Below are 25441 nucleotides of genomic sequence, written 5' to 3' on the forward strand. Positions count from 1 at the left end.
ATGGAGAATGAGGCATTCAAAGGGCACCACCACTGGCCCTGAAGAGAGTGAGGTTCCTTTGGATTCCTTCAGGCATAAGAGATGTAGGTGCAGAACATCTTAGAAAATTAACTTATCTCTTCAACAAAAATGAACAACCAAACTTTCTTACTTCCCACTTCTTTATTTTTCTTCTATGTTCCCCACACATACACCACTCTTTTGGATTTGGCACTGAGAACAATTCAAATACGAATCTCTATAAAAAGATAGTCAAGGGAACAGAATGCATTCTGATGTATCTGAAAGAGCTTTTGGAATGAACTTCAGAGGATGCCTCATCACTCCATGTCAATGATTGATAAGGAATCATTACGACCACAATAGACTGGGACACAGAAAAATCATGGATTCATTTGTACCATTACATTAACAAACACCTCCATATCACAGGCTGATGATAAATTACATTAGGTTAACATCCTGAAGTGAATACCAAACATAACAAGAAAGGTCTACTGTCCCGGTTTTTTATTTGAAAAAGGTAGTAAATGGCTTTGCATTGGGTAAGTAGTCACCTGGCAAGCTCTAGAGCTGTTCAAATGAAAACCAGGATAAAGGATTGGTTGAGTGAAATACACCACAGAAATTTATTTCTGATGTACAGCAGTGGCCTCTGGCACTGATGATTGCTGAAGAAGCACAAACACTGAAACTATGACCAGGTAGTTTACTGCCAAATACCTTTCCTGCCTCAGCATGGACTACAAAACCAAGACACAACATTAAGAATTCAGAAGACAGGTAACTCTCCATGTGATCCCACATAATTTATTGCACTATTCTGGCTCCCAGTTTTTCTGTTTCTAAATAAGAGATAAGAATGTTTAACTGCCTTTATAAAACACTCTGCAAGCTCTGATTTTCCTTTCTTAAGGAAAACATTCTATTGGTGATCGCTGTTTGCATTACTGACTTGTATCATTAATTTACCCAACAGCTTTCTGCATACTGACACATAAGTGAGGGCAAAAATTAAGTTCTCTATTCAGCTACTGCATTTTGAAACTGAAAAACTAAGTTTCACAGAATCACAGAATATTCTGAGTTTAAAGGGTTCCATAACAATCAAGTCCGACACCTAAGTAAAGTTTCTACATACGGGCCTGCCAACAGAACCTAATTATGTGGGAGTTTTTTAACCTAATGACAATATTTATGTAAAAATCTATTCATACTTCTTTTCTGGGCAGTGATAATTAAAAAAAAATTAAAACAAAACAAAACAAAGAAACCAAGCAAACAAACAAACAAAAAACCCCAAACCAAACAACTCCTAAACAAACAAACCCCCTAAACCCAGCATTTAGCAGGAGGATGTCAGTCCTTTTCATTAATGTCCAGTTTCATTGGACCCTCTTCTCTGTAATTTCCAATTATTAAGCACTATTTACTAAATAGTATTTACTAAAAACCCAAAACAAAACAAAAACAAAACCCAAACAAAAACAACAGTAAAACCCAAACCAAACAAACAAACCCAAAAAACTTCCATCTACTTTAAAGGAATTGCACATACCTTCATCACAAAATACTAATGGTCACACCCATTTCAGAGATGAACCACGACAGATGCCACTTCGGATCTTGTTTACCTACAGAACTACCCAGTACTGCCCCCCAAGGGACAGCCAAAGTTTTAACCCATCTTTTCACAGCACATCACCACCAAATTCAGACAGTGAGTCACACATTCTGATTTCCAGATTCTGCCATTATGCATAGCTCTGGTGGTAATTCCCCAGTAGGTAATGATGGAAAGTTAAAACCAGCCCCTTTCCAACCTCCACCCTGGATAATTAATTATAAAGGCATACTAAAAAGATGGAACTCCCCGGAAAGGGTACTTTCTTTATTACTCTTTCATTGAGACACTTGTCCCCTCATTTCCCAAAAAAGCAAATATCCTCTGTTTAGTTTCTCTCTTTTTTTTCAATGACTCACACAAGTGTACCAGATTTTAAGTTTTAAACGTGTCAACCACAAAAGGAAGTCTCAAAAATATAAAACTAATGCTAGGAGAACATTTTTAACCAACAGCGTACTTCTGGTTCTACTGATCTACTCAAACAACATGACCAAGCATACAGCTGTACTCTGGGATTCCTAGGTGGCATTTTCAGGAGTCTGCAAAACCCCTCCTTGTAGAAGAGCCCATCAGGTGTACAAAGGTTTTTACTTTTCTGTGCTATTTTCTCTCACTCTTCATCTCCATCCTTGCTTTAGAGCGGGAAGATCAGAAAGTGCACCTGTTACCAGGCCTTTACAGCCTCTGCTGCTTACCCCTTTCCCTCTGCTGCCTCTCCACTCCACATCACGGATATAAAGCATAAGCCAGGTTTAAATTAAAGTGCCAAAAACATGGAGTTTGTCTTGCTGTTAAGAGACCTTAAAATACAATTCAAATATTAACATACCTGTACACCTCTGAAAATCTGACTAGGGGCCCATCGATGTCTCTAAGCAATTACAGAACTCTACAAACCTCATCCTACTTCCCTTCTTTCTTTTACACAATTGAATACACAGCATTCTATACTTGCACTACCCTTTTCATCCTTAAAAGCACTTAGAAAATACTAATTACTCTTCACATATCCCTTCTGTGAAGTAAACAAGGATTAAAATCCCCTCTGAAGTAAATATGGATTACTAACTACTTTTTACAGTCTGAGAAAACAGAGAAGAGGATTTTAAGTGGTCTGCACACCACAACGTGAAGAGAAGATGTTGAAGTATGGATTAAGATATAGAAGTTCTCCATCCCGTGCTCAGACTATGACTGTCTAAATCTTACCCTTCTATTTGCAAATGATACTCTTAGCCCAATTGTTTTTTATCTGCTGGCTGGTGATCAAATATTTAATGTATGCCATAAAATGAAAATATGAACTCTACAGCAGTGCCTCCTATTTGTCATGCCCCATTACTTAGACCGGGTGGTAACATGTGCCCACATGACGGTTTTCAATTTTATTATAGTCTCTATTTGCTCACTCACTTAAGATGTTTAAAGAAGAGTTGTATGGATTATCAGACAGTCTGAAAAGTTCAGTTCAGAGCTCTTCAAACACATTCATTTTCATCTTATTAGCACAAGTAAAGTGAAAGCCTTAGGCAGGTAATTTACCATCCAGTTTATCCAAAGGGACTTCTAAAGGAAAAGTCAACCTTTGTAAATTGTTTGTGATAATCTCCAAATTGATCATTAATTATCAGCTGCTACTAAGCGTTTCTTCCATCAGCGGCACTGTGAAAATAATGCATTTCTCAGAAAATCCACCATTGTTGTTATTGCCACCTGTGTAATCAGCCATTATTAAACCCAGCGAAGTTACATGGCAGGCAGCAGCCTCGTTAAGTGAATCCTGTCCAGCAACTCCATTTTCCAGGCAGTTAAAAAATTCGTTGTCCTCCAACAGGCAAGCAATCCTTATTAATGTTATATTTTACATTCTATACTTCCCCACATATAGTGGCAGCTACAATTAATTTAGACCCATTTAACCGTGCTTAATAAAGCACACATTGTTTTGTGCTGCCAAACTCAAGATGACAAACACACACACACATCATTTTCTCCTTTGCAGTTTTCTGATTTTCTTCTACTAGAAGTCAACACTTACAAATCCAACAGTAAAAATTTTAAAAGATCATTCCACACTTCGTGGGAATGAACTTGTGAAGAGAGAGCTGCAAGTCTATGCCACCCTTAGGTCCACGTCACACAGGAACAGAGCAGGACCTTTTTGCTTGTCAAAATCCAGTTCAGCCTTAATGCAAAAATTCTGATGACTGTTTTCTAGAATTGCTGAATATGATACACTACACATGATTTTGAGAATTTTAGGCAATACTATGTACAATATCTAACATTCTCACAGTTCCTACTTTAACTCCATTGAACTTAATGAATAATTGTGAGTTAACTTTACTGCAGCAGCCATAGATGTCACAAATCTTCCACCTTCAGTGCGACAAAACACACTTGAAAAATCGTATTTTAAAAAACAATCAGGATACCCAAACATGACAGCAGTAAACTGCAAGCCTGACAACCATTTGATCATGTACTGCCATGCACATCAGAGTTATAGGAAAGAAATAATTAACAGAGGGAAGACACAGGCAGGTAAGGAAATTTTTTAGAAATGCATTATCCCAAAAAGGCTGTATGATTGCAAAGCACATAACTGGGGTTTTTTTCTTTTAATGTTCTACAGGTAAAAAAACCTGCAACAGGTGAAATGCCACGCCAGTGAATTGTATGACACAGAAGCACCTGAAGCCTTTCACTCTTGAGAATGGCACTCCCAATAGCACTGATGTATATTTCTGTTTTTTATAAAAACTGAAATGCAGGCTAGTTCTACATATATGTTCTACATATATGCAACCACATATCATCTTTAACATACACACACACAGAGTAAAAGAGTTTTGTTCACACTTAAGAGGACCAACTGCTTATTGGGTTCACAAGATCTCCATCAGCAGCAACTCCACCCTGAGTCCTAATGGTTCCAAACACACTGGGATTAGTCAAAAAGATGGAAAAAGGCAACAGTACCACAGCTGAAAGAAGAGCCATCCCTCAAAGATAGTTTTGTTCAGGTTCTTTCAAATTCATATAATTGAGTCTTACAGTTGTAGCACAGGATCTTTTAAATAACGTATATGAAATTTCCAGTTCAAAGGGCAGCAAGCCTGAAATAGAATAGTCTCTTACAGAGAGATGAGACACAAATCTGCTAAAAAAGAAGGGAACTGACTTGTATTTTCTTCAGTGAGATGGTGCCAATGAATGGGTCACTGCTCTACCCTACTCACTGTACAGTCCTGAGCACGGGATGCACTGAGAGTCATGTACATCTTTTTGTTTGCTTCATTTTCTGATTTGAGGCCTCTCCACTACTACTACTCCTTTCCAAAGTCCTGTAGAACCAACTACTCCACAGACCACTGAACAGCATCTTGTTCTAAGTCTCATACCATGGAATAACATACTACTTGCAGAATCAGATTTAACCTCCCTGGAATCTATGCAGCTTACTTCCAGGATCCATCCATTTTGCAGAAGGGCAGGTATCTTCAGGAGAAGAATTTGACCTGCAGAATTTGAATGCTGGTCACCAGCCAAGAGCATTAGAGAACTCAGCCTGACTGTCAGATCCTGGGCTAAAGTTGTAGGACTGAAAATTTAAAACACACACTCAGAAGTGTAATTGTAAACACAATTAAGGGAGAGAAAATACATCCTGCGATGTCATTTATAGCTAGTTCTTTTCAGGAGAACTACACCAAGACACTCAATGCATGCTTAATATTGGAAGCAAGATTTATCATCACTAAAAAATTTAATAATCCAGTTACATGAGCAGTAACAATTCCTGGGCTGGTAATGAACAACATGATATCAAAGTTGTCATCTCTTTAACAGAATCTTGGTTGATTTTCTGTACATGAGTAGTCCTGATTAATTCAATTGTGTCCTCAGTGTGTTTAGTGCCTGTGTAGATACAGGAGAGAGTCTTGCAAAGGTCTCTCTGAGGACTGAGTGAGCTTTGAAATTCTAACTTGGGCGACGTTATATGAAATAGAATCCAGCCTACTTGCCAGAAAGCAATAAAAGCGAACTGAGTGAGCCTGCTCCTGTGAATACATCTTAGCAGAATCAGGGCCTGTTCAAGCCACAAGGGAGGATAAACTTAAATAAAGCATTTCAGTATAACCATTCTTTCAGCAGTCTTTAGTCTGTATTAGTAGCTAACATCTGAGGAAAGGAAAGGTTTGCTGCTTGGCAATAGTGTGGTGTTAATGTAACACAATCTGTTAAATGAAAAAGCAAAATTAATTCCAATTTGGTGTCTTCACAATTCACACTCCAGAGACTCTCATGGACTGAATGAAAGACAAGAAGGGGAAAGGAAAATTTAGTGATTTTTTTCAAAAATGAATTGTCAATTTCTCTTGCATGTCACCTCATTAACTCAAGAGGCAATCTGAGGGAAAAATAACTATGTAGGTATTTTTCAACATGAGGCTACAACGGCATAAGAAATGTCTGTCTATGTCCATCTTTCACTGCCTACTCCCCCTCTTCCCCTTGTCCTCTCCACAATTCAAATGTTGAGCTTTACTTCATCCTCACAGCAAGGAATGGATTAGGCAGAATTACTTACTGCTATGCCAATTAGGGAGGAATTAATTACAACTCTGCCTCCTGTCCCTCCAAGGTGGTAAACTTGTCTACCAAACACAAACTGAACACAGCAAAGTGGAGAGCTGTAGACGCTCAAGAGGATGCAGGTACTGAGTTTTCCTCCTGCTCCATTCAAACCTCTCACTGCAGTGGGGTGACTTAATGTCAGTTCTTCTCTCCAGGCAAAAGCATTGCACAGCTGAGCCATTGTACTCCTCAGTACTTCAATTCCCAGGACTGTAAAGGGGGACAGTAATAATACCCATTTGCCAGTGGCATTGTGCAAGTTAATCCCTTAATATTGGTAAAGCACCTTGAGATGGAAGCACGCAGGGCACAACAGAAGTGCAAAGCATTATCATCATTGTAATATACTGGGGCATGTTGTGAATTAGACTGTTTCTAGTGAAGTCTCTCTGGACTTTCACTCAGGACGTCTCTGGCTTCTGCAGATAGATGCATAACACTGTCCAAACCAAAAAAATGGAAAGCTACACAAGACTTTTTTCTTCAGTAGACCAATTTTTTTTTATTTTATTTTTTTTCTCAAGAAATACTTTGCCATACCACCCACCACCCACATTCACTTCCAGGCTAATTATATTTTGAAAGACAACCGGCATAAAGATGATTATAGCATACTGAGTCAAGGGAAGGCCTAGTCAAATAAACAGGGTTACTTCCCTTGGTCCATCTCTCGCTTTTTTCCACTGGATGATGAATCCCAAAACCTGTACAGCAGTCCACCTTGAAAGGACTAAACCAATCTCTGTTTCCCTTTTTTCCTTTCTCTTTTGCCATCCTATACACTTTCAGTTGCACCCTCCACAACTTTTAAATTGCCAAGTAAATCCTCCTGTTCCACTTGATTACAGAATAAAATGAAGCAGTTATGAATGACCCACCACCACCACTTAAGAAAACCCCCGTAAGAATTAAAAAGAGTATAATCCAAAAGTAAGAACTAAGTGCCCAATATCAGGTCATCATCCATTTACAATGCGAAAAGTATGACAAAAGGCAGCTATCTCTATCTCTCATACAAGTTTACCTATGTAAGCAGTCCCATCCCATCTCCCTCCTTCCCTCTAAAACCATTCCCTCTCCCATTCCTTTTTACCCCATCTCAGGATGTGGATGTTCTGCAGACTACTGTTTTCATGCTTCCAGGCCAGGCTGGATGGGGCCCTGAGCAAGTGGATCTAGCGGGTAGCATCCCTGGCCATGGCAGGGTGGTTGGATCTAAATGATCTTTAAGCTTCCTTACAACCCAAACTAGTCTATGGCACTGAGGTTGTACCATCTGGAAGAGTTAAAAGCTCCTTTGGACTTTATAGCACCTTCTGAAGCACGAGAGGAAGATGTCTAACCCTGCAAAGATCTCAGCATTTCCAGCTGCCACTGACTGCAACAAACTCTGGGCACTCCATTTTGAGCTTTACAGTATCAGGACCATAAGTTACTATTATCTCCTTACTGATTAATCTGTAGTGATTTTTGACAAACCCATACCTTGTAAGTCTAACTGTCCTGCTTTGATAGTCTGGTACTACTTAACTGCATTATACAATTGTTCTGATATTGTGTTCTTCTTGTAGTGTGACTTTTTTAACAAAACAGAAAGAGCCAGCATTTACCTAAAGCAAAATATTTTAGTTCAGTTCTTTGTCATTATTTATTCTAGTCCATTTGTCACATCTATATAGCTTATATCATTATTGGCACAGCTATATGAGTAATAACATGTATCATGCCTCTTTCCATACACAACTCATATAAAGAAGAATAGGACAGTTCAGCCAAATGACTAATTATTAAGGGTATTTCTTCAAAAACCAGAAATCAATTGCACATCACAGTCACTGGCTGTGGGTCATTCATCACATCTCTGCTGTAGATCCTGCTCTGCTTTATAGCAGAGACGTCATTAACAACAAGCATTAAGAAAATATTGCAAAAGTTTCAGCTCATAGAAGATAAATATGTTAGTCTTTTGCAATGTGTGATAAAAAGAAGAGAAAAGTCACAGGGAAAAAAAAGATAAAGCAAACAACAGAGCTGGTTTGCTGGTATAGTGACATACTGTTCTAATACTCCTCTTTAGGGACTTGTTTCTCATGCAATCTGATAACACTTATCACCGGTGCTCTCTTGCAACCCACTCCAACTAAACATTTAGAGGTTCTGACTTGACTATCTGAACACGATGGAAGACACCAAATGCAAATGAAGCAGAGTTTAAGAACTGAAAGACCCATGCACCCAGCAGGCACACAAAATTGTCAAAGGAAGATAACAAGCAGTTTATACACCTAGAGCTACGAAGTGTCATGGCCATAATGTGTTACTTTAATTCTATTTCCTTAATAAACTAAAAAAACCACCTCAAACCGTAAAAGATATACAAACTTTCAGACTTTATAATGCCAATTAATTCAAATCAGTTAAGAAACAAAAATACATTGGGTAAGCAAAGAGGCAACCAAAAGTTCAAAATTTCATTTCAAACCTCTCAGTCAGCACAGCTGGGAAACCCAGGAGCTGAGCCTGTCCAACTGGACTGTGTAAAGAGACAGAATGAATCCCTTTCTGTTTATTTTGTTGAGTGCCTTACCTCAAGACTAGATGTTGAGTCTCTGTGGCCTTCTTGCCTGTCTAGCTACTTAGACAACCTTTAATGACTATACTATACAACCTGTAAGGTGTTACTACTTACTGTACAACAGCGCCCAGCAGCAGTTATCTTTTAGTTAATATTGCCTCTATTTCACAGGACAAAAAGAAAATATACATTCTAATTTGGATTATTAACCACATAGAATGCATCTTACTACCCACTGAACATAACACACCATAGTGATTCTAAAAAAACCCAACAAAATCAAAACCCAGCATAAAAAAACCCCACCCTAAACTACATTAAAATGGCCCAAAATATTCTTTAATTTATGCAATGTACACCCATTTCAGTTTTGCACAATTGCTTCTTCATTCCCAAAATATGAAATCATTCCAAGGGGACTCCAGCCTATGCTGTATTTTCCATGTTTCACTTCAATAAAATATTACAAATACGTTACCATGTAGCTGGGATTTTTTCTGCAGTCATCATAACAAACCAATGTTTTCATAATGTCGCCACAAACCACAGCTATTACCTCATACAAGAGCACAACGTTTTGGCAGTGCAGTGCAAATAGTAGGAACAACTTCACCATCATCTTCCAAAATAGTTCTTTGAACACATTTCCCCAAAAACGGTAGCAACAAAAGCCCTGCCACTTCATTCTTTCCCTCCGCCCCCTTGCTGAATGAGAAGAAAGCACTGGAACAAGCACTACCCTCTCCTATCCCCGTGTTCTGGATCACAGTCATCCACAGCTAAATCACACTGAAGTCAACAGGAAACATTCCAAAACCTGGAGAAATTACATACGTCATTTAACCTGAACAATCTAGAATAAGGCTTAAGAAAAGCAGACTGTTTAATATCTGCCTGTCCCACATGTCCAAAGCAAGTCATGGGGAGGGCTGGGGCAACACCTAAATAATACCAAAAACAGAAGTAGTACCCTATTTAATGTGAAAATGGCATTGACAATTACAGCAGAAAAACATGAAGATGAGGTGAAAAGTCTTTTGTTAGTGGCTTGGTGTTGTAGCAAGTCCAAAACCCAGAGAACTTCAAAGGAGTCAAAGTCACTCAAAGCCTAACAGGGCTGCCCTTTATTTGTGTGTTCAATCTACCATACTTCTTTCCAGACTTTACTCAAAATGGTTTCAAGCAACTTACTGTTAATAAGGATTAAACCTACTTAACTGAAGTATTTCCAGAGATCACATCACTATCAGGCCTGATTAATGGGTCTTGAAGTCTGCAGCAGCGAGGCTGCGTTCCTCATATATTCTAAATATGACTATATATTTGCATTCTGTATCCTTTCTCAGTGAGAACCAGCGCATGCAAAATAAATTCCACAGTCCCACATCTTGTACACAAAGGGCATCACACATATCCTGCGACTTAAGCTATTCTCCTGAAATTATCTTAGTCTCACACAATCACACTTCAAACACCCCATATGTCCAGTTTGGTTATTCCTCCTCTGAAAAGCTAATAAATGTAATACTTAGATGCAACTGCATTTCGTCTCAAAACAATTATCCGCAGTACTTTGTGCCAGGGAAACCATCAATAGGAATCATTAACAACACTTCCACTTTATTTTCTTCCGTCTAATGGGCCCAATCCAACACCCAAGTTAAGTCAATGAGAGTCTTACAATTGTTTTCAGTGGGAGCTGGACAGAGCCTTACGATCGTACATGAATGTGGGGCTTGTGCAAGGAGGTCGAGTGACAAGCACAGCCTCTGTTTATTCACACAACGACACTGCAAAGAGAGAGGAAGAACAAACTTCCCGTGATGTTCCCACTACCCAGGGCTGCTGAAGAGCCAGTAATAAAAGCTTTGGAGGTGGGGGCAAACACTGTTCTCCGGACTTATTCAGTGTTTGTCCTCTTTTCTAAGACTACCCATAAGAGCATCCAACTGCTGAAAATCGGACTGACACAGGCACTTGGTGTCTGGTGAGATGAAACTTTTACCTATTACTCTCTGAAAGTGTTTTTAAAAATTAAAAAACACACTACAAGACTCACCCTTACACATATACCGTCCTATTCAACGGGGCTATTTTCACCTCAAAGACAAACCAAGTCATCTGCACAATATTCACAATTACAATACACATGTATTGCTTTATCGAAATCTACTTGATAAAGGGGTCAAACAACTTATTTCTGGCACTCACTTTGATGTTTCATATAGATAAAAATAAAGAGAGAGGAAAACAAGCTCCAATTTTCCCCAAAACACCCCTGGAAGGGGTATATTTCCAAACAGATTAGATGCATGAGCCACACTACTAAAAACACCTAATGGCTCCAAAATTCTAAAAGGACACACAAGTATTTTGCACTAGCTGGCTCACATGCAATTCTTTCACAAACAATTTTTTACTTTTTTATGAAAATCTTGTACTCTTCCTACACATGCGTTCATCTTTTTCTCCCGCTTTCAGTGTTAAATGTAACATCAGAATCCTTCAAAAATACAGAAGTTATGTAGCCTTTGAAATGTAGGAGCCAACTTTGTTCTGGAGACTTTCAAATCTGTATCTGTCTAGGGCTTCCTGGAAGGCACAAGTAGCATGCAATGCTTCAAGAGATTTCCAAAGTCCTGCACCGACATGTGCCTGACCTCGCTTTCCCTCACACGCTGGAACCAGACAGTCAAAGAAACCGGCAGGCTGATATTCCACAGCTATTTGGTACCTGCATATTGTGAACCTCGTTTTACTTTGCATTACGCAACAACAGGCCACAAAGAGAGTCAAAGTCCAACTGCTGAACCTGGTCGTTCATACCCAGCTAATTTAATGCAAATGCAATTGTAACCTCATGGTAACACTGAATGAACTGGCTGACAATCGCAGATCTACCACGTGCATCCTCCTCTGAAAACCATCCTCTCTCTATCTCAGGTTTTTCATAAGCCAAATATCTAAACTTTATGGGAAGGGCAGTTTCTTTAAAACCAACACAAAGAGGTCAGAAAGAAATACAAGTATGATTTTAGTAGTGGAAAGAAAAGAAATAAGAAAAGAAAAAGAGAAGGAAAAAAATTAGGTGAGGGTAATCTATTTGTTTAGCTCTTATTTACAGCATGAGGGAACTTAGCCCTTACAGTGCAAATCAAATTAAACAGTTTGGGGACCTGGCTTGAAAGCTGCCATTTTAACGAAAAGGGGGACAATTGGCAGGTTGTTTAAAACTGTAGCTGCATTCTCGTACCCCCTCTGCCTCCTCCTTCTCCCAACCCTCCCTCCCACATCACCAACTGCCATCTCAAATTTACCTCGCCATGCACTCACTACGGAACTCCCTTCCAACCACAGTGGATTGGAGGAATCTACAGAAAATAAACTGACAATAAATACGACTATATTAGCTGAAGGAAGGAGGGGAAGCAAAGAAAATGACCAAATTGTTGACACTGGTCAAGGAGACTTTCCCCTCTAAAATTTCCAAGAACATGAAGGCTCAGCAGCAAAGGTCTCATTATGAAGCCACACGTTTTTTACAGAATTCCTTCTTGCCCATCCCTGAATACAGGAGCTTATTCTTGTGCAATCATTAATGTTCAATAGTAAATTGGCTATTTCCCACTCCTGAAGAAACCCATTTTATGGCACACAACATGAAGAACTGCTTCACTAATGAGATGGTTAAGTAACTCTAGTAGAGTTGCTATGGGGAGGCATGGTGACACAGTGACAGAACTGGCTTTCTTTACATCAGGATCATCATTTAAAAGGCCTCAGGATTTCCTTAAGATTAACAGGTTTACTGTTTTAATCCCTACCTGTGAGAGTAAGAGGGCTCCTCACAAAAATGTGGAGAGCAAGCCTGACTGCCTGTGGAGGGAAGGTGAAAGGAAAAGAGCGAAGGAAGAGACAGGATGGGAATAAAACAAAGGGTTGTAAGTTCATCCACTGGCTAGGGATATAACATTAATACTGTTAAGGCTTATTTCACATACAATTTTTAAAAGAGTCGGATTTTTGCTGTCTGTACTCCATGATTCAACTAAAACTATGCAGAAGCTTTTAAGTTTCCAATATTATCATCATTTTATCCATAGAAATCCAACTTTATCTGTCTTTCAGCATCTCGGATCTTTTCCACAAAAAGCCAGACTCAGGCTAATAAAACATAACAGTTAAAAGCATCACTTTCTCAAGGCCATAACACAGAGAAAAGGAAATTTTTATAAAATGAGAACATAAATACCAATCAGTCCTTTTATTCACCCTCCTGACACCTCCGAAGCAAACAATCCAGCCCTACTTATAAATCAAAAGTACATTTGTTGAGGAAAGCATCCACCAACGTTATGATCTGACATAAGCAGCTCCCTAGACACAGCAGCAAGGAACCTTTAGCCCTGTCCAAAGGTGTTAACAATGCAGTACTAATGTGACACGGCACTAAATGGATGGCCAAACACAGAGGCTTTGTTACACACAGGAGGTTGCATTTTTACCATCTTTTTCCAAACATGTACCTAAGGAAAAATGCTATCAAGTCCTTTCAAAGAAAAAGAGGAAAGAAGAAACTATTTTGTCCTGCATATTTTAAGGATAAATCTAGCAAAAGCAAAGAAATAATACCTTAATTGCTAACAAAGAGTGAAAGCTCCATAGATTTTTGACTTTTTGCATGGTGCATTTACCTCTGTTTAAGGGTAACACATGAACTGGTCAGAGGACCAAATTACTACATATACAAACCTCCCAACTTTGCAATTTTTTTTTTTTTTTAATGTATGTATTTCATGAATTGACTTTTACCAAAGATTTTATGTCAGTTTCATTCATTCTATACCTTTAAGCAGTTGAATCGGGTCAAAATCATTGTCTTATATGCCTGTAAATTATGCTATCAACCTTTACTTTTCACCACTGAACCACTAAAGGAAAACTGTGGTCCTGATTTAAAGCTGTAAATTCAGATCAAATGGGAAAGTGTTAAATTCAGAAGGGCTTTTGGTCCATTAACTTCCATGCTGATTTGACACGCTCCGCAGTGCTTGGGCAACAGACTCTGCTATACAACGTATTCCTAAGCAAACAGTGCTTTGTGTCATAAACCATCTGGGGTGTCAGTTCCAAGGGCCACTCATCTAAAATCCTCCGATACACTTGGAAATGCTGAGGTGAAGAAGAGAAACTTTTCTTCACTACAAAATCCCTTTTGCAAGGGTAAGGGAGACGCTGCCGTCGGAGGAATGACGGAAGGCACAAAATTTTGGCTAAGGTAGTTGTTTTCATTATTCCACTGAAGAAAACCATTGGCTACACAAGCTTTATAAAACACCAGGATTTTTCTAAGGTACCACTAAAAGTGATACCATTCATAATCTGGACAGTGCTCCCTTTCATATCAGAGCCTATAGTTGCAAAGCTGAGTGCCAAGCAGATGGTTGAAATCTGTTTTGTATAAAAAGTGTGTGTGCACACGCGTTTTTTTTAGATGGAGTTCTTTGTATTCATATTCAGGCCTAGGTTCTAGCCATCAAAACACTGGCACTGAAGCAATCATTAGCTGCATTTTAGACAACTGGCAACTAAGGTATTCACAGTTCTCCACAAAATGTTCAGCTAATACCTCCCAGATGTATAATTAAGGCAAAAGATCATCATCTTAAATTGGTATCACTGCTTTGGATGGCCTTTCAATAGACTGCACATGTATGTAAAAAGCTATTTTATTTACCTTCTTTTTTAAATAATGCTCTAATTTCTATTACACTCTTAAGTTTTTATAGCTGCTTTTAAAACTATGGGCCTCCACGTCAGATTCTACCCAAATACAACAGCAGAAACTCCATTCTCCTTGTTTTCATCTTTTTAAGAAACATCAAGTAGGAAAATCTATGGATCATTTTAATAGTAAGACTTTGCCTTTCTTATCTGATAACTGTTTAGCTGCTCTAAAATGAAAATGTAAGATAAGCTAGGCCACTCTGGAAGAATCAGTTCCAGACAAGGGCAATGAGCTCTCTAAAGATCAGCTGATGAATCTGCTGCTGTTACACCGGACAATCCATGGCAAGTCACCTCAGTTGCAGGTACCTTGGTCAACTCATTTGTAAGCAGGTTGTTTATTACCACAAACAGCAAAACTAGAAATGCTTACCAGCATGGGTCTCTGCTGTCTGCCTGGGATTCTCATGGAATCTGTGAATGGGTGACAATAATTTGCCTGGTGATAAATTAACAGAGGTCATACTTTTGACAACTGAGGTCATCAAACAAATGTATACTTGGAAGAAGGCATTTTTGTGCAGAGGTCTCGCTATAGACCTTGGCGGCCACAACTGGGCATTACTACCTTAGGAAATACACAGTTTCAAAACAAAGACTGATTTTGCATACAGTGCCAAGTCCACCAAGGCCCAGATGTTAGCTCTGACATAATTTAGGTACATTTTCATCACCACAATTCTGATCGTTCTAATCTGCCAAGCATACATGTTGTTGAGGAGAAGCAGATAGTTAACCTGTCTTTAAAGCACACCCAAGGCAAAACTTCCAAAATCTACAGATTTGAAGCCTGCAGAACTCCCTCCTGATGCTTTAGAAATTCTGGTGGCATTGCAACTTCCATCTGATGAAAGTTTGCTGCAGATTAAGGAAAGTTAGGCTTCTGCTCAGTGATCTCCTCATGAGTCACCATTTCATGCCATCGTGGTTTACTGGGGTGAAGAAGGTCTGCCTTTTTCATAGAGTTGAGCAGAACATTAATTAATTAGGCCTACATTTTTAGGACCTGACACTGAACGCCAGTGCTACTGAGTCCAAACACTCAGAATGAATGGGCACTTTTTTAAAGGATGCCTTGATTGGCCCTATCACAAAATAGGTCTTTGTGAATACACTGCTGAGTAACTAGTACTGAAACACTATGGAACTGGCCTGATCATAATCCATTATCTCGAAAGAACTTATCAAAGAGAATAACTCAATAGATCAGTCATGATATTCCTAGGCTACAGAGACCAAATCCACTCAGGACTCCTTCAGTTTATACAAATTTTCTCAGCAGTGTGTAGTAAGCAATGCAACACACAGCCCAGATCTAAAGCTACCTACAGACCTCAGTGTTTCAGCTCTACTCTCAGTTGGAAACGAGAAAAAAACCACAGTAAAACAGATTAGAAGAACTTTTAACATGAGTAGGAAAGTAATTCCTCCCTTTTAATAAGTCTGTATCCTTTCCTTCGTTTTGGATCTCTTGTCGCACATTTAAAAAACAGATGTCAAACGTGCGGGTAAGAATCACAATGCATTTTGTGTTCTGCAGCGTGGTTTTTGCTTTTAGGCTCGTTGGTTTGCTCACTGTGGCTGTCTACATTGCTGCTTGCAGTGGAGTCTGTTCCTCACATTAATGCTCTCCATGTGAAGAATTTTTTCCTGGACTCCCCTCGTGCCTGGTCCTTAGGTTATAAAGCATGTGACAGCTCTCGTACACACAGCTGAAGATGTTAACTGTTCTCCAGGATGAAAGTTAGGGTAGCACACACTGTCTCTCAATTTACTGCTTAAACACGGCGGTTGTTGCTTCCTAACTCCAGTTATCCACACTTTCCTCCAGGTGGGGAGTTTAGAAGCATACTCAGGTAATTGGAGGGTCTACAGACAGTACTCCCTCCCAGCCCTCAATTATATGACTGCGGCTGTAAACATTTCTTTATTTTATTAATTATACTCCATGGTCCCTATTTTACATATTTAAGTGACTTGAATACTATAGTTCATCTTGCCAGAATTAGACATTTAGAAATTATAATTGGACAGAGAGAAGTCTGTAATTTGCAGTTCTTAGGATCTCAAGGAAAAGGAGGGTGTCTTGAGGTTAAAAAACAGAACCATCAGTCAGTATCTCTACTTTTTCTATCCACACACACAAAAGATTTTGTGACACCGTTCCTCAGTTTTCTCATCTATAGGTTAAGGCTAATCTTGCTTCTCAATCTAAAGAGCACAGAAATCTTCATGATTTGTATATCAATGCTTTCCAAATGCTCTGAATTCCTAATCAAAAGACTTTATGGGAAGTATGAATCTATTATTAATAATATCAGTACTTCTAGCAGTAAAGCAACTTCTACATACATGCATGAAGAAAAAATACAGAGAGAATACACATGCACATATATTGCTCAATTTATAAATTGTTAAGCATGGCTTCAGGACTGAAATCTCATTCATGAACCACGCTAGGGATCTCTTACCTACTCTCCATTTCTGAATTTTCCCCATACAAAGACACATTGATATTACTCTAAGCCCTAAGCACAAAGGCTGCTCTGTGGAATGGAAAGAAACCTTCTTTTTTTGTGTTTGTACAGTGACAAGCATAATGGGGTCCTGATTCAGGATGCTTGCACTCTACAAAAACACACTAAATCAATGACACTAATACACATGCAGATTATCTATAAAAGAGATGCATTGCATACTTGAGAGTGCCACAGTACTTTTCCCATACTTTGCTTGGTGTTTCATGCAAACGCCGTAGCCTAATTCAGGTTCCCAAATCACACAATTAATTTCAGAGTTCAGGCAAGAACAGCAAAAGTGAGCAGAACTTACAAAACATAAACAAAGGATGAGAGCCTTCCACTGAGAAATTCTGCCAAATTCTAATCTCTGTTGCAAAAACCCTAATCAACTTGATGCTCATATGGTTTCAACAAAGATGAGAATCGGTAGCCTTCTTTACAACACACCATAAATATCCACTTAAGTGTCCAAAACCCATGAGCAAAAGGCAAATCAAAAGCTGAACCTAAGCGAGAGATGTATTTTCTATGTCTCTGAGATTTTCAAACTCAAAAGCCTGGATATTTTTAACAGAGTGGAAAAAAAAGAACTATTTGGCTTTACTCAGCAACTGCAGAAGGAAACTGTATCAAAAGAATAATGTTGCATGTTCTGTTTTCATTTGATTTCATTTAGCCTTTCAGTTCTATTTCAGTTATGTTTCATTTAGCCTATTTTTTTTTTTTTAAATAATCATCATGTTTTGGTGATTCACATTTCACACCAGCACAGGAACAAGTCATGTAAATACAACACAACAAAATGACCCAGTTTGTTAATAGACATGCCAAACGGGTAAGAACATCCTTCCCTCCGCCCTTACCAACCATCACCTTCCCACACATCTCATTTCTATCCAAAAAATCCTCTGCCCCAGTGAGGCCATTGCATTGAAATTTAGGGATAAAACCCTATGAATAGAAATTTGACTAAACCTTAGGAGCAAATGTTTTCAGTCTTCTTTTACAAAGTGAATGTAATTAGGACGCTATGGGAATTTATCTGAAAACAGAAGACTTCTCCACAATCAAATACAGCATGGACAGAACTACAGCTCCCTCCCAGCACAAAGCTCTGCTGAAGTGCCTTCAACCCTAACTCAGGTAGGCCACTCCTTAAGGTGAGAGGACACCACAGGCTTCATGCCCTTCACTGAGCATTTTCTCTCCTACAACAAGGAATACCTCCAAATTATAAGAATCACGTGCAGAGATGCACTTTGGTATTTCAGACTCTCTTGAATTTTAGCTCCCTCACACCCTACTAAAGTACAGTCTCTTCAGGATTCAAAAATAACTGAGGGTATTGCAACTTAATGCAACCCAGTTAATGGACACACCAAACCACAGGGAACAAACCCGAATGCATCTGTGCATAGGAGTACGTACACATACCCTTGAGATTTTGTTAGGCTCACTGTTTTAAATGGCAAAAAAAACAGTTTGGTGGAATCTTTTCATGTATCTATGGTAAAAAAGGAATAACAACACTAATAATTGTTCCAAACCACTAAAATTTTCCTTACTCTTGGTCTTCTGCTACGTATTGAGCTGGCAATGGCAAGTAACTCCAGCTCACGGTCAGATACATTATTTTTGCCCATGATCAACCTGTGAGACGTATCAATGAAACTTGGGGCTTTTTTTTTCATTGACACGTCCTTAAAACAATAAAGTCCAGCACCAAAGAAACCAAAAGGAACTAGATTCCTAGGTCTTTTCTCTCCAGAACTACAAAGGTCCATGAAGAACATGCAGACAATGCTCTTAACTGTATAAAAGTAGTACATACTTCCCTCCCTAGTTCCTCACCACTAAAAAGAACTCTGATTATTCACAAAAGAAAATTAAATTTCTATTAACTGTGTTTATATTTTTGCCCCCCAAAGTAACAGAATTTATTAATATATTCTTAATATTAAGAATAGTAAGACAGAAATGAGACTATAATACAACCACAAAGAAAAATTAGCACTAAGGAAGCATTTTATGGTATGTTTAGATCAAATAAAACTCAGACATCCACATCCTAGGAAAAAAACCCCAAATAATAAAATTAGTACAGTCTATATGAACTTAAAAAAACACAAAACCAGAAGTACTTGGCAAAACAAAAGAAAATTATTATAGATCTCAAAGAGCAGACGCCGATATGAATTTCAATACTTGGTCTTAAAAAAAAAAAAAAAGTATAAAAAGGAAATCTGGAATATTAAACATAAATTTCAAAAATAGCAAAATATGAATACAATTCAAGAATTGAGAAATGTTACCTGATTAATCCCACAATATTTTTAAGGGAAGCAAGGTCAAAGCCACTTCAAACTTTCAAAGCGAGCCCCAAGCCTTTTCTCATCTTCACTTCAACTTTCCAAGTTCCAAAAGTCAAAAACAATACCATCGTGCTGGAATTATTTTTTTTTTCTTTAAATAAGGTGACAAAAGGACAAGTTGAAGAGAAGTGCCATGCCAGATCAAAACCAGGGAGTTGGAAAATGTTAGTCAATTTCTTTCAAAACAAGCTAAGAAACAACAGCTCCCCCAATACCATGGCAGCACCTGAACTTCATATTAACGTCTGATAATTCTAGCAGTTGGAATTCAACGTGTCTTTCTCTTTTCCTTTCTCTGTTAAAAAAAAAAAAAAATAAAAATTTCGCACCTATCCTAAAAAAAGACAGACAGTTTCTCTGCACTGCACACCTCACAATTTCCATTCACTCACATTCTTTTCAAGTACTATGGCCCCTGCAAGCAGCGCTCACCAAAATTCCTCCAAAACCCTGTCTAGATCTGCTCACTCCCAACGACTACCGCGTGCAGAACTTCACGCTGTCACAAGGACATGTGGGCTCAGGAACAACTTTTAGAGACTCCTGGCTTCTCAGGCTGGCATAGGCTGGGCTCGACACGGAGGTGACAAGCAGCGTCTCTCGAGCGGAGGCTGCGGCGTGTTGGGCTCCCCACTGCGGCCCTGGCACCCGCCGGCCTCAGGCACAGCCCAGCCCTGTCCACAGGCGAGGCACAAGCCACTTGGACCAAGCCAGCCCCTGGTAGGGTGTGGGAGAGGTGGGACATGTGGCAGGCGGCAGCCCGGCACCATAACCCTCGGCAAACGCGTGGGTGAAAACTTTATGGCGGCTGCCGGCGGCGGGGCTTCGCCAGGGGGTCTGCGGGAGGAGACGTGGAAGGTACGAGCACCGTAAATAAGTCCCCGCCAGGTGCAGAGTGTGCGACTGCTCACCCTCGCCCGCTGCCCAGGGCCCGCCGAAAAGCTCCAGAGAAAACCACAACCCGTCTCAAGAGTTCGAGAAGTAAGTTCTGGTTTCGGTAACTCAATGATGTGACGAGGGTTTGCTTAACGTGTAGTTTTGTGGGTTTGAATATACACATGTGCAACGTAATTTTACCTTTTGTAGGGAGCACAGGAGACTTCACGCATTTTCCAGGTTTGATAGAAATCCATAGGTACTTTAAAAGGGAAAACTCTTTGCTTCTAGGGATGCTACTAGTTAAACAACGAACTCCTTGTCATCAGCACAGATGTACTACTGCTATCGATTAATTGTTGTGGGTGCTTCTTTGCTCTTGACTACAGTAGCAGAATTCAGAGGCATTGAATATCTCCAACGTGTACAGGTACAACATGACAACATGTTTTTCCCCCCTTCACTTACTAGTTAATTATGCTATAACCAGGCCTGAGCGAGAAATTAATAAAATACAGTAAAGCAGAAAGTCAAGAGGATGTCACACTGACTTCTGCAAAAGTTGTGAAGGCAGAGTATCTGACAGGCAAACGTGAACGTATCCTAGTCTTTAAGTGTAGTATGAAAAGTATGCAAAGAAACTATAAATCTTCCTTGGGAGGAGATCTCTTTTTCCTGTATAAATACTGTTAAACGTGTATTTTATACAGCCACAGATACACCACATTACACACACACATAAGCCTATCCTATCAGGGAACTTCATGTTTAAGTAACTCAACTATATGCCTCCTAAATGATAAAGCCATAAATGCTCGTTAAAAGCTCCCTGAGAAGTAGTAAATATTTTGTAAACTAGCTACATATTTAAGATCTCTGGACAGCAAGAGAAGGAAAAACAATTCCTCTCCTACCTAAAGGTACCAATCAAACACACTATGCACATAAACACCGCAAGATGCTTTGTGGGAGACTGTGTGTATGTGTTTGTGTGTGTTTTAATTAACTCCTTGAATGCATATGATGAGCCAGCCACCCAGAATTAGTAATGCCAAACTCCCAATTTGATTCAAATGCAATGAATACAACAGTCGAATTGTGCAGGCTGGTGTGTCACTCATCAGCTCTCTCATTTGGGCTTTTGCCTTCCAAGTCTAGTTCACAATTTCAGCAACTGGTAAATTATTGAGATGTTCATTAAAATCCATAATCTGTAACAGTCAACTTCTTCCTCACTAAGCACAAGCACAACAAATTAAATGAATGCATGCAGGACAATAACGAGAAGTCTGCAAATGCATTAATTCCTTCAGCCTTATCTCAGAAAAATAAAATTGTGTTAATTTTCATCACTGTGAAAAAACAGTATCTGAAACTTTTAACTGGCACCCTGTTTAATGTTCTTCAAATCTCAGATCCCTGGAACCACAGACTTAAGCAATAAAGTCCTTTTCTTAAAACATCTCCATGGAAGTTAAAAGCTATTCAGCCCGATAATAAAGAAATCTTATTGTATGCTTTTAAATGAAGAAATAATCACTCTTACTTCTACAGGTAGATTTAAGGAGAGCGGGACATCATTCTGAGCAAGCTGGTTAATAGAAAGGTATTATTCTCTCTCCAAAATTCTCTGCAAATGCAGTAGAAGAAAGCTTTTAGGGTAACTTTAGCTAAGAAAAGCACTTAGGAATACGCAAAGTTTCCTTTTAGGAAAATGATTTCTCCATTTGACAGTGTTGGTACAACCCCAAAATAAATTCAGTGGGAGTCTGAAATGACTCGTGCAGCGCAGCAGTGAAGCAGCTAAGTATATTTTTTTCCTCCTAGCAGAGAGTTGCTTTACATCCCTGAGCCTTTCCTTTCCACAAGCTATTCACTAGCACAGAGAAGGTTTAGAGAGCACAGAACTGGTGACTGTAAACGCTGAACTTGTTCTACTGTCCCCATCCCCACTGCTCCCATCCATGCCTTTTGTCTTTTCTAGCTCTTCCTTTTTTCCTACGGAGGCAGCAACCCATCCTTCCTTCTACAAGCACTGCATACCCCTGTACCTTGAACTGGCATGTTAAAAATAAAAATTAAAATTAAAACCAAAGAATATAATGAGAAAGAGAAAGGGTGTCACTCTGTCCAGATGCCTAGCGTAGCCTCTCTCTCAGTCTACAGAGAAATGTAAATATGCAGTAATTAATTTGGGTTTAAGAACATTCCATACACTAGGGACATTGTTAAGCAGTCACTTTATCTATTTTTCATTAACCAGATTTTATTAAGACATTAAAACTTTATGTTGGGCATTTCTGAGTTTTTATCATTCTGTAAATCTCCTAGCTGTCCACAATGGTTCTGGCTGCATTGTCTCTACCTTTTCCTCAATGAAGTAAACTTTATTTCTATTGTGGCCATACTTGTTATATTTAATGACCCAACTTAAAAAAAAAAAAAAAAAAAAAAAAAAGGAGAAAAATCAAATAACAAAAGAGTTATTCTTTTTGAGACCTTTAGAGCCAATTCAGAGTGCCACAGGTACGTCACAGAGTACATCTCTGAAGTTACCCTTTCCCTGTGTAACACATGGAGCAGATTCCAGTTGTAACTTCTTCCTACAACATTTCTGCAAACATCATCCCCCTCAGCGTACACATTCTGATGCTCCTTTCAATCAAGCAGCTGAACCGCCACAAACAGAAAGAAAGACGAGCAAGGAACTTCTCAGGAAAGGATGAAAACCCTCACATTTTTGGCACGGTAATTTATTATACATGTTAATTCACAAAACCTACTGCAATTTACCAGTGATGCTGAATGAATTAATGAATGTTTACTCGTCTGACACTGAGGATCACTTTCACTCCAAGTGTGTATCATAAATGCCCCCCGATAACAGCCACAAGACACACAAGAGAAGTCCCCTTGATTCAGCTGCCTTCAGCTGGAGTGACTAAAAGTTTCTGAACTGTTTGCAGTTTACTGGGATACACTGGAACATCACGGGAAAGACGACCGGCAAAGAAGAACAACCTCCTGAGGTACACACAGGCGCCCTGAGATCTGAACTGCAAACAACTTTGCCTGACAAATCTGTATCTCCTTTTACTCTGCTATTTAGGTTTAAAAAAGGAATAGCGGGAGACGGATAGTAATAATAAAACCGAAGTGGGTCATGCAGATACAACACGCCAGACCCCAAGCGACTGCAGAAACGCGCTCCAAGAACTGTGCGTACTGAGAATCTGAGAAAATAACCCGCCACAGTCGTCTAAAAAACAATCATCTGTGCATTGTGCATATACACACACGTGAACTCTGCAAGCACACTTGTGTGTGAGGGTCTCTGCATCTCTGCATGAGATAAAGTGTGTCCTCGTGGCTTTTTTCTGACAAACACACATGTACTACATGGACAGTGTCTTCTCTGTGCATGTGTGTGCAACTATAGTCAAACACACACAATGTAAACAAATGGTAATGATTAACAAAGATAATGGTTTGTATTCCCAATTTCAACTGCAGAGGGAAAATTGTTTTTAAAAAATTTAAAAAAAAAAAAAAATGTTTGTCCCGAGGTTCATTTTTATTGCTTCCCATTTCTAGTGCTTGCTATTATCTGCATAGCAAAAGGAGAGCAGCGTATTGATTATTTAACTAGAATGTTTACAAGAGCAAAGCTGGGATCTCTGAAAATGAAACGTATGCCTAGAGGGGGAAAAAAACAGAGTAGGGAAGCTCATTCTATTTCTAAGGAGGATGTTTTGCCCCAACTGATTTGTTTATATATAAAATTCATATAAATATACATCTATTTATTATGCAGAGAGACTTCAGCTTAAAAAAAGTCCACTAACAGGAAAATGAAAGGACTTCATTCTGCTTCACCGAGTTTACAAGTATTGTTTCATCACAAAGTTCACAGAATAATCCAAATCACTTGCTTTCAAATTTCTATGTATAATCTTAGTGAAGCATATGAAATACTTGAATCTATCGATTGTATGAACAAGACAAATACATCACCATCATCATGTTATATCAAATCTGACATCACAAACAGTAACAGTTTCCTCAGGTAGTTGAACTAAGTTAACACAGTGGACACAAACAAAACCAATTTTGTTCTATTATTGTAATGATAACAAACCAAAGAAAAACACTGAGTATTCCAAGTAAGTCTGGAAAATTAACTGTATTAAAGACGACCTTGGAGTAGAGCGACCAAGACAATTTCACTTTCTAGCAAAGAAGTGTTCTAGTTGCAGAACAAGGATTGAAAGTGTTAAAACAGTTCTTTTCTGCGTTTCCCAATTTCAATTTTCTCTCATCTTTTAATTCAAGCGTTCTTTCCTGTCCTTTCTCTCCATGCGTGTTCCTCAGCCCACTTAAAATGTTTTTATCTTCCCTTCTTTTCTATGCCTTTACTATCAAATTCAGTAGGTTTGAACGATGAACAGCTTGACTTAGCATATTTTTAACCAGCTGGTCTAGCACCTAGCTTGTATTGCATAGTCAGATACAACCAAATGTTTATACAGGAGGTAGCTTTCACAAAGATGAGAAAAACCTCAGTAACGCGCATCCTGGCGTTCTTTTATTTACCGCTTAGAAATGAAAGTTTGGATTGTTTACCTCAGCCGCACAAGGGGCTATTAATAACCCTTAAAAAAGAAGCCGGAGGGAAGGGATGCGGGACCATCAATGGACGTGTGTGCAAGTGCCTGAGAGAACGCTTCAAAACCTCTTAGGAGTGCCACATTATATGAAATAAGGGCTAAACCCTCGGAGGTCACCAGCAGTCGCCAGTGACAGCAAAAACTTAATTCCAGGCAGGGAAGGCTCCTGCTTCGGGCAGGGGGAGACGGGCACATCTACGTCATACCCAAGCCCCGTTCGTCATACCCAGACCCCGCTCTTGACACTCCGCGAGAGAGGCGACGACCAAAACTTAGAGGCAAGAGTTTCACTTCTTCCTTTCTTTTTGTTTTTTTTCCCCCTCTCTGCTCAGGCAGAAAGATGTTCTCCTGACGGAGGGCCGGGATGTTAACTT

The 25441-nt window shown here is 39.2% G+C and overlaps 1 protein-coding gene across 19 annotated transcripts in view; it reads right to left on the reverse strand.

The window, feature by feature from the left end:
• Positions 1–25441, reverse strand: part of SOX5 (SRY-box transcription factor 5) — a 638539-nt gene that overhangs the window by 269747 nt on the left and 343351 nt on the right. The gene's annotated exons all lie outside the window — the stretch shown is intronic.

Source organism: Myiozetetes cayanensis, unplaced genomic scaffold (genome assembly GCF_022539395.1).
Source record: "Myiozetetes cayanensis isolate MyiCay16 unplaced genomic scaffold, myiCay2020 scf3, whole genome shotgun sequence".
Taxonomy (NCBI): Eukaryota; Metazoa; Chordata; class Aves; order Passeriformes; family Tyrannidae; genus Myiozetetes; species Myiozetetes cayanensis.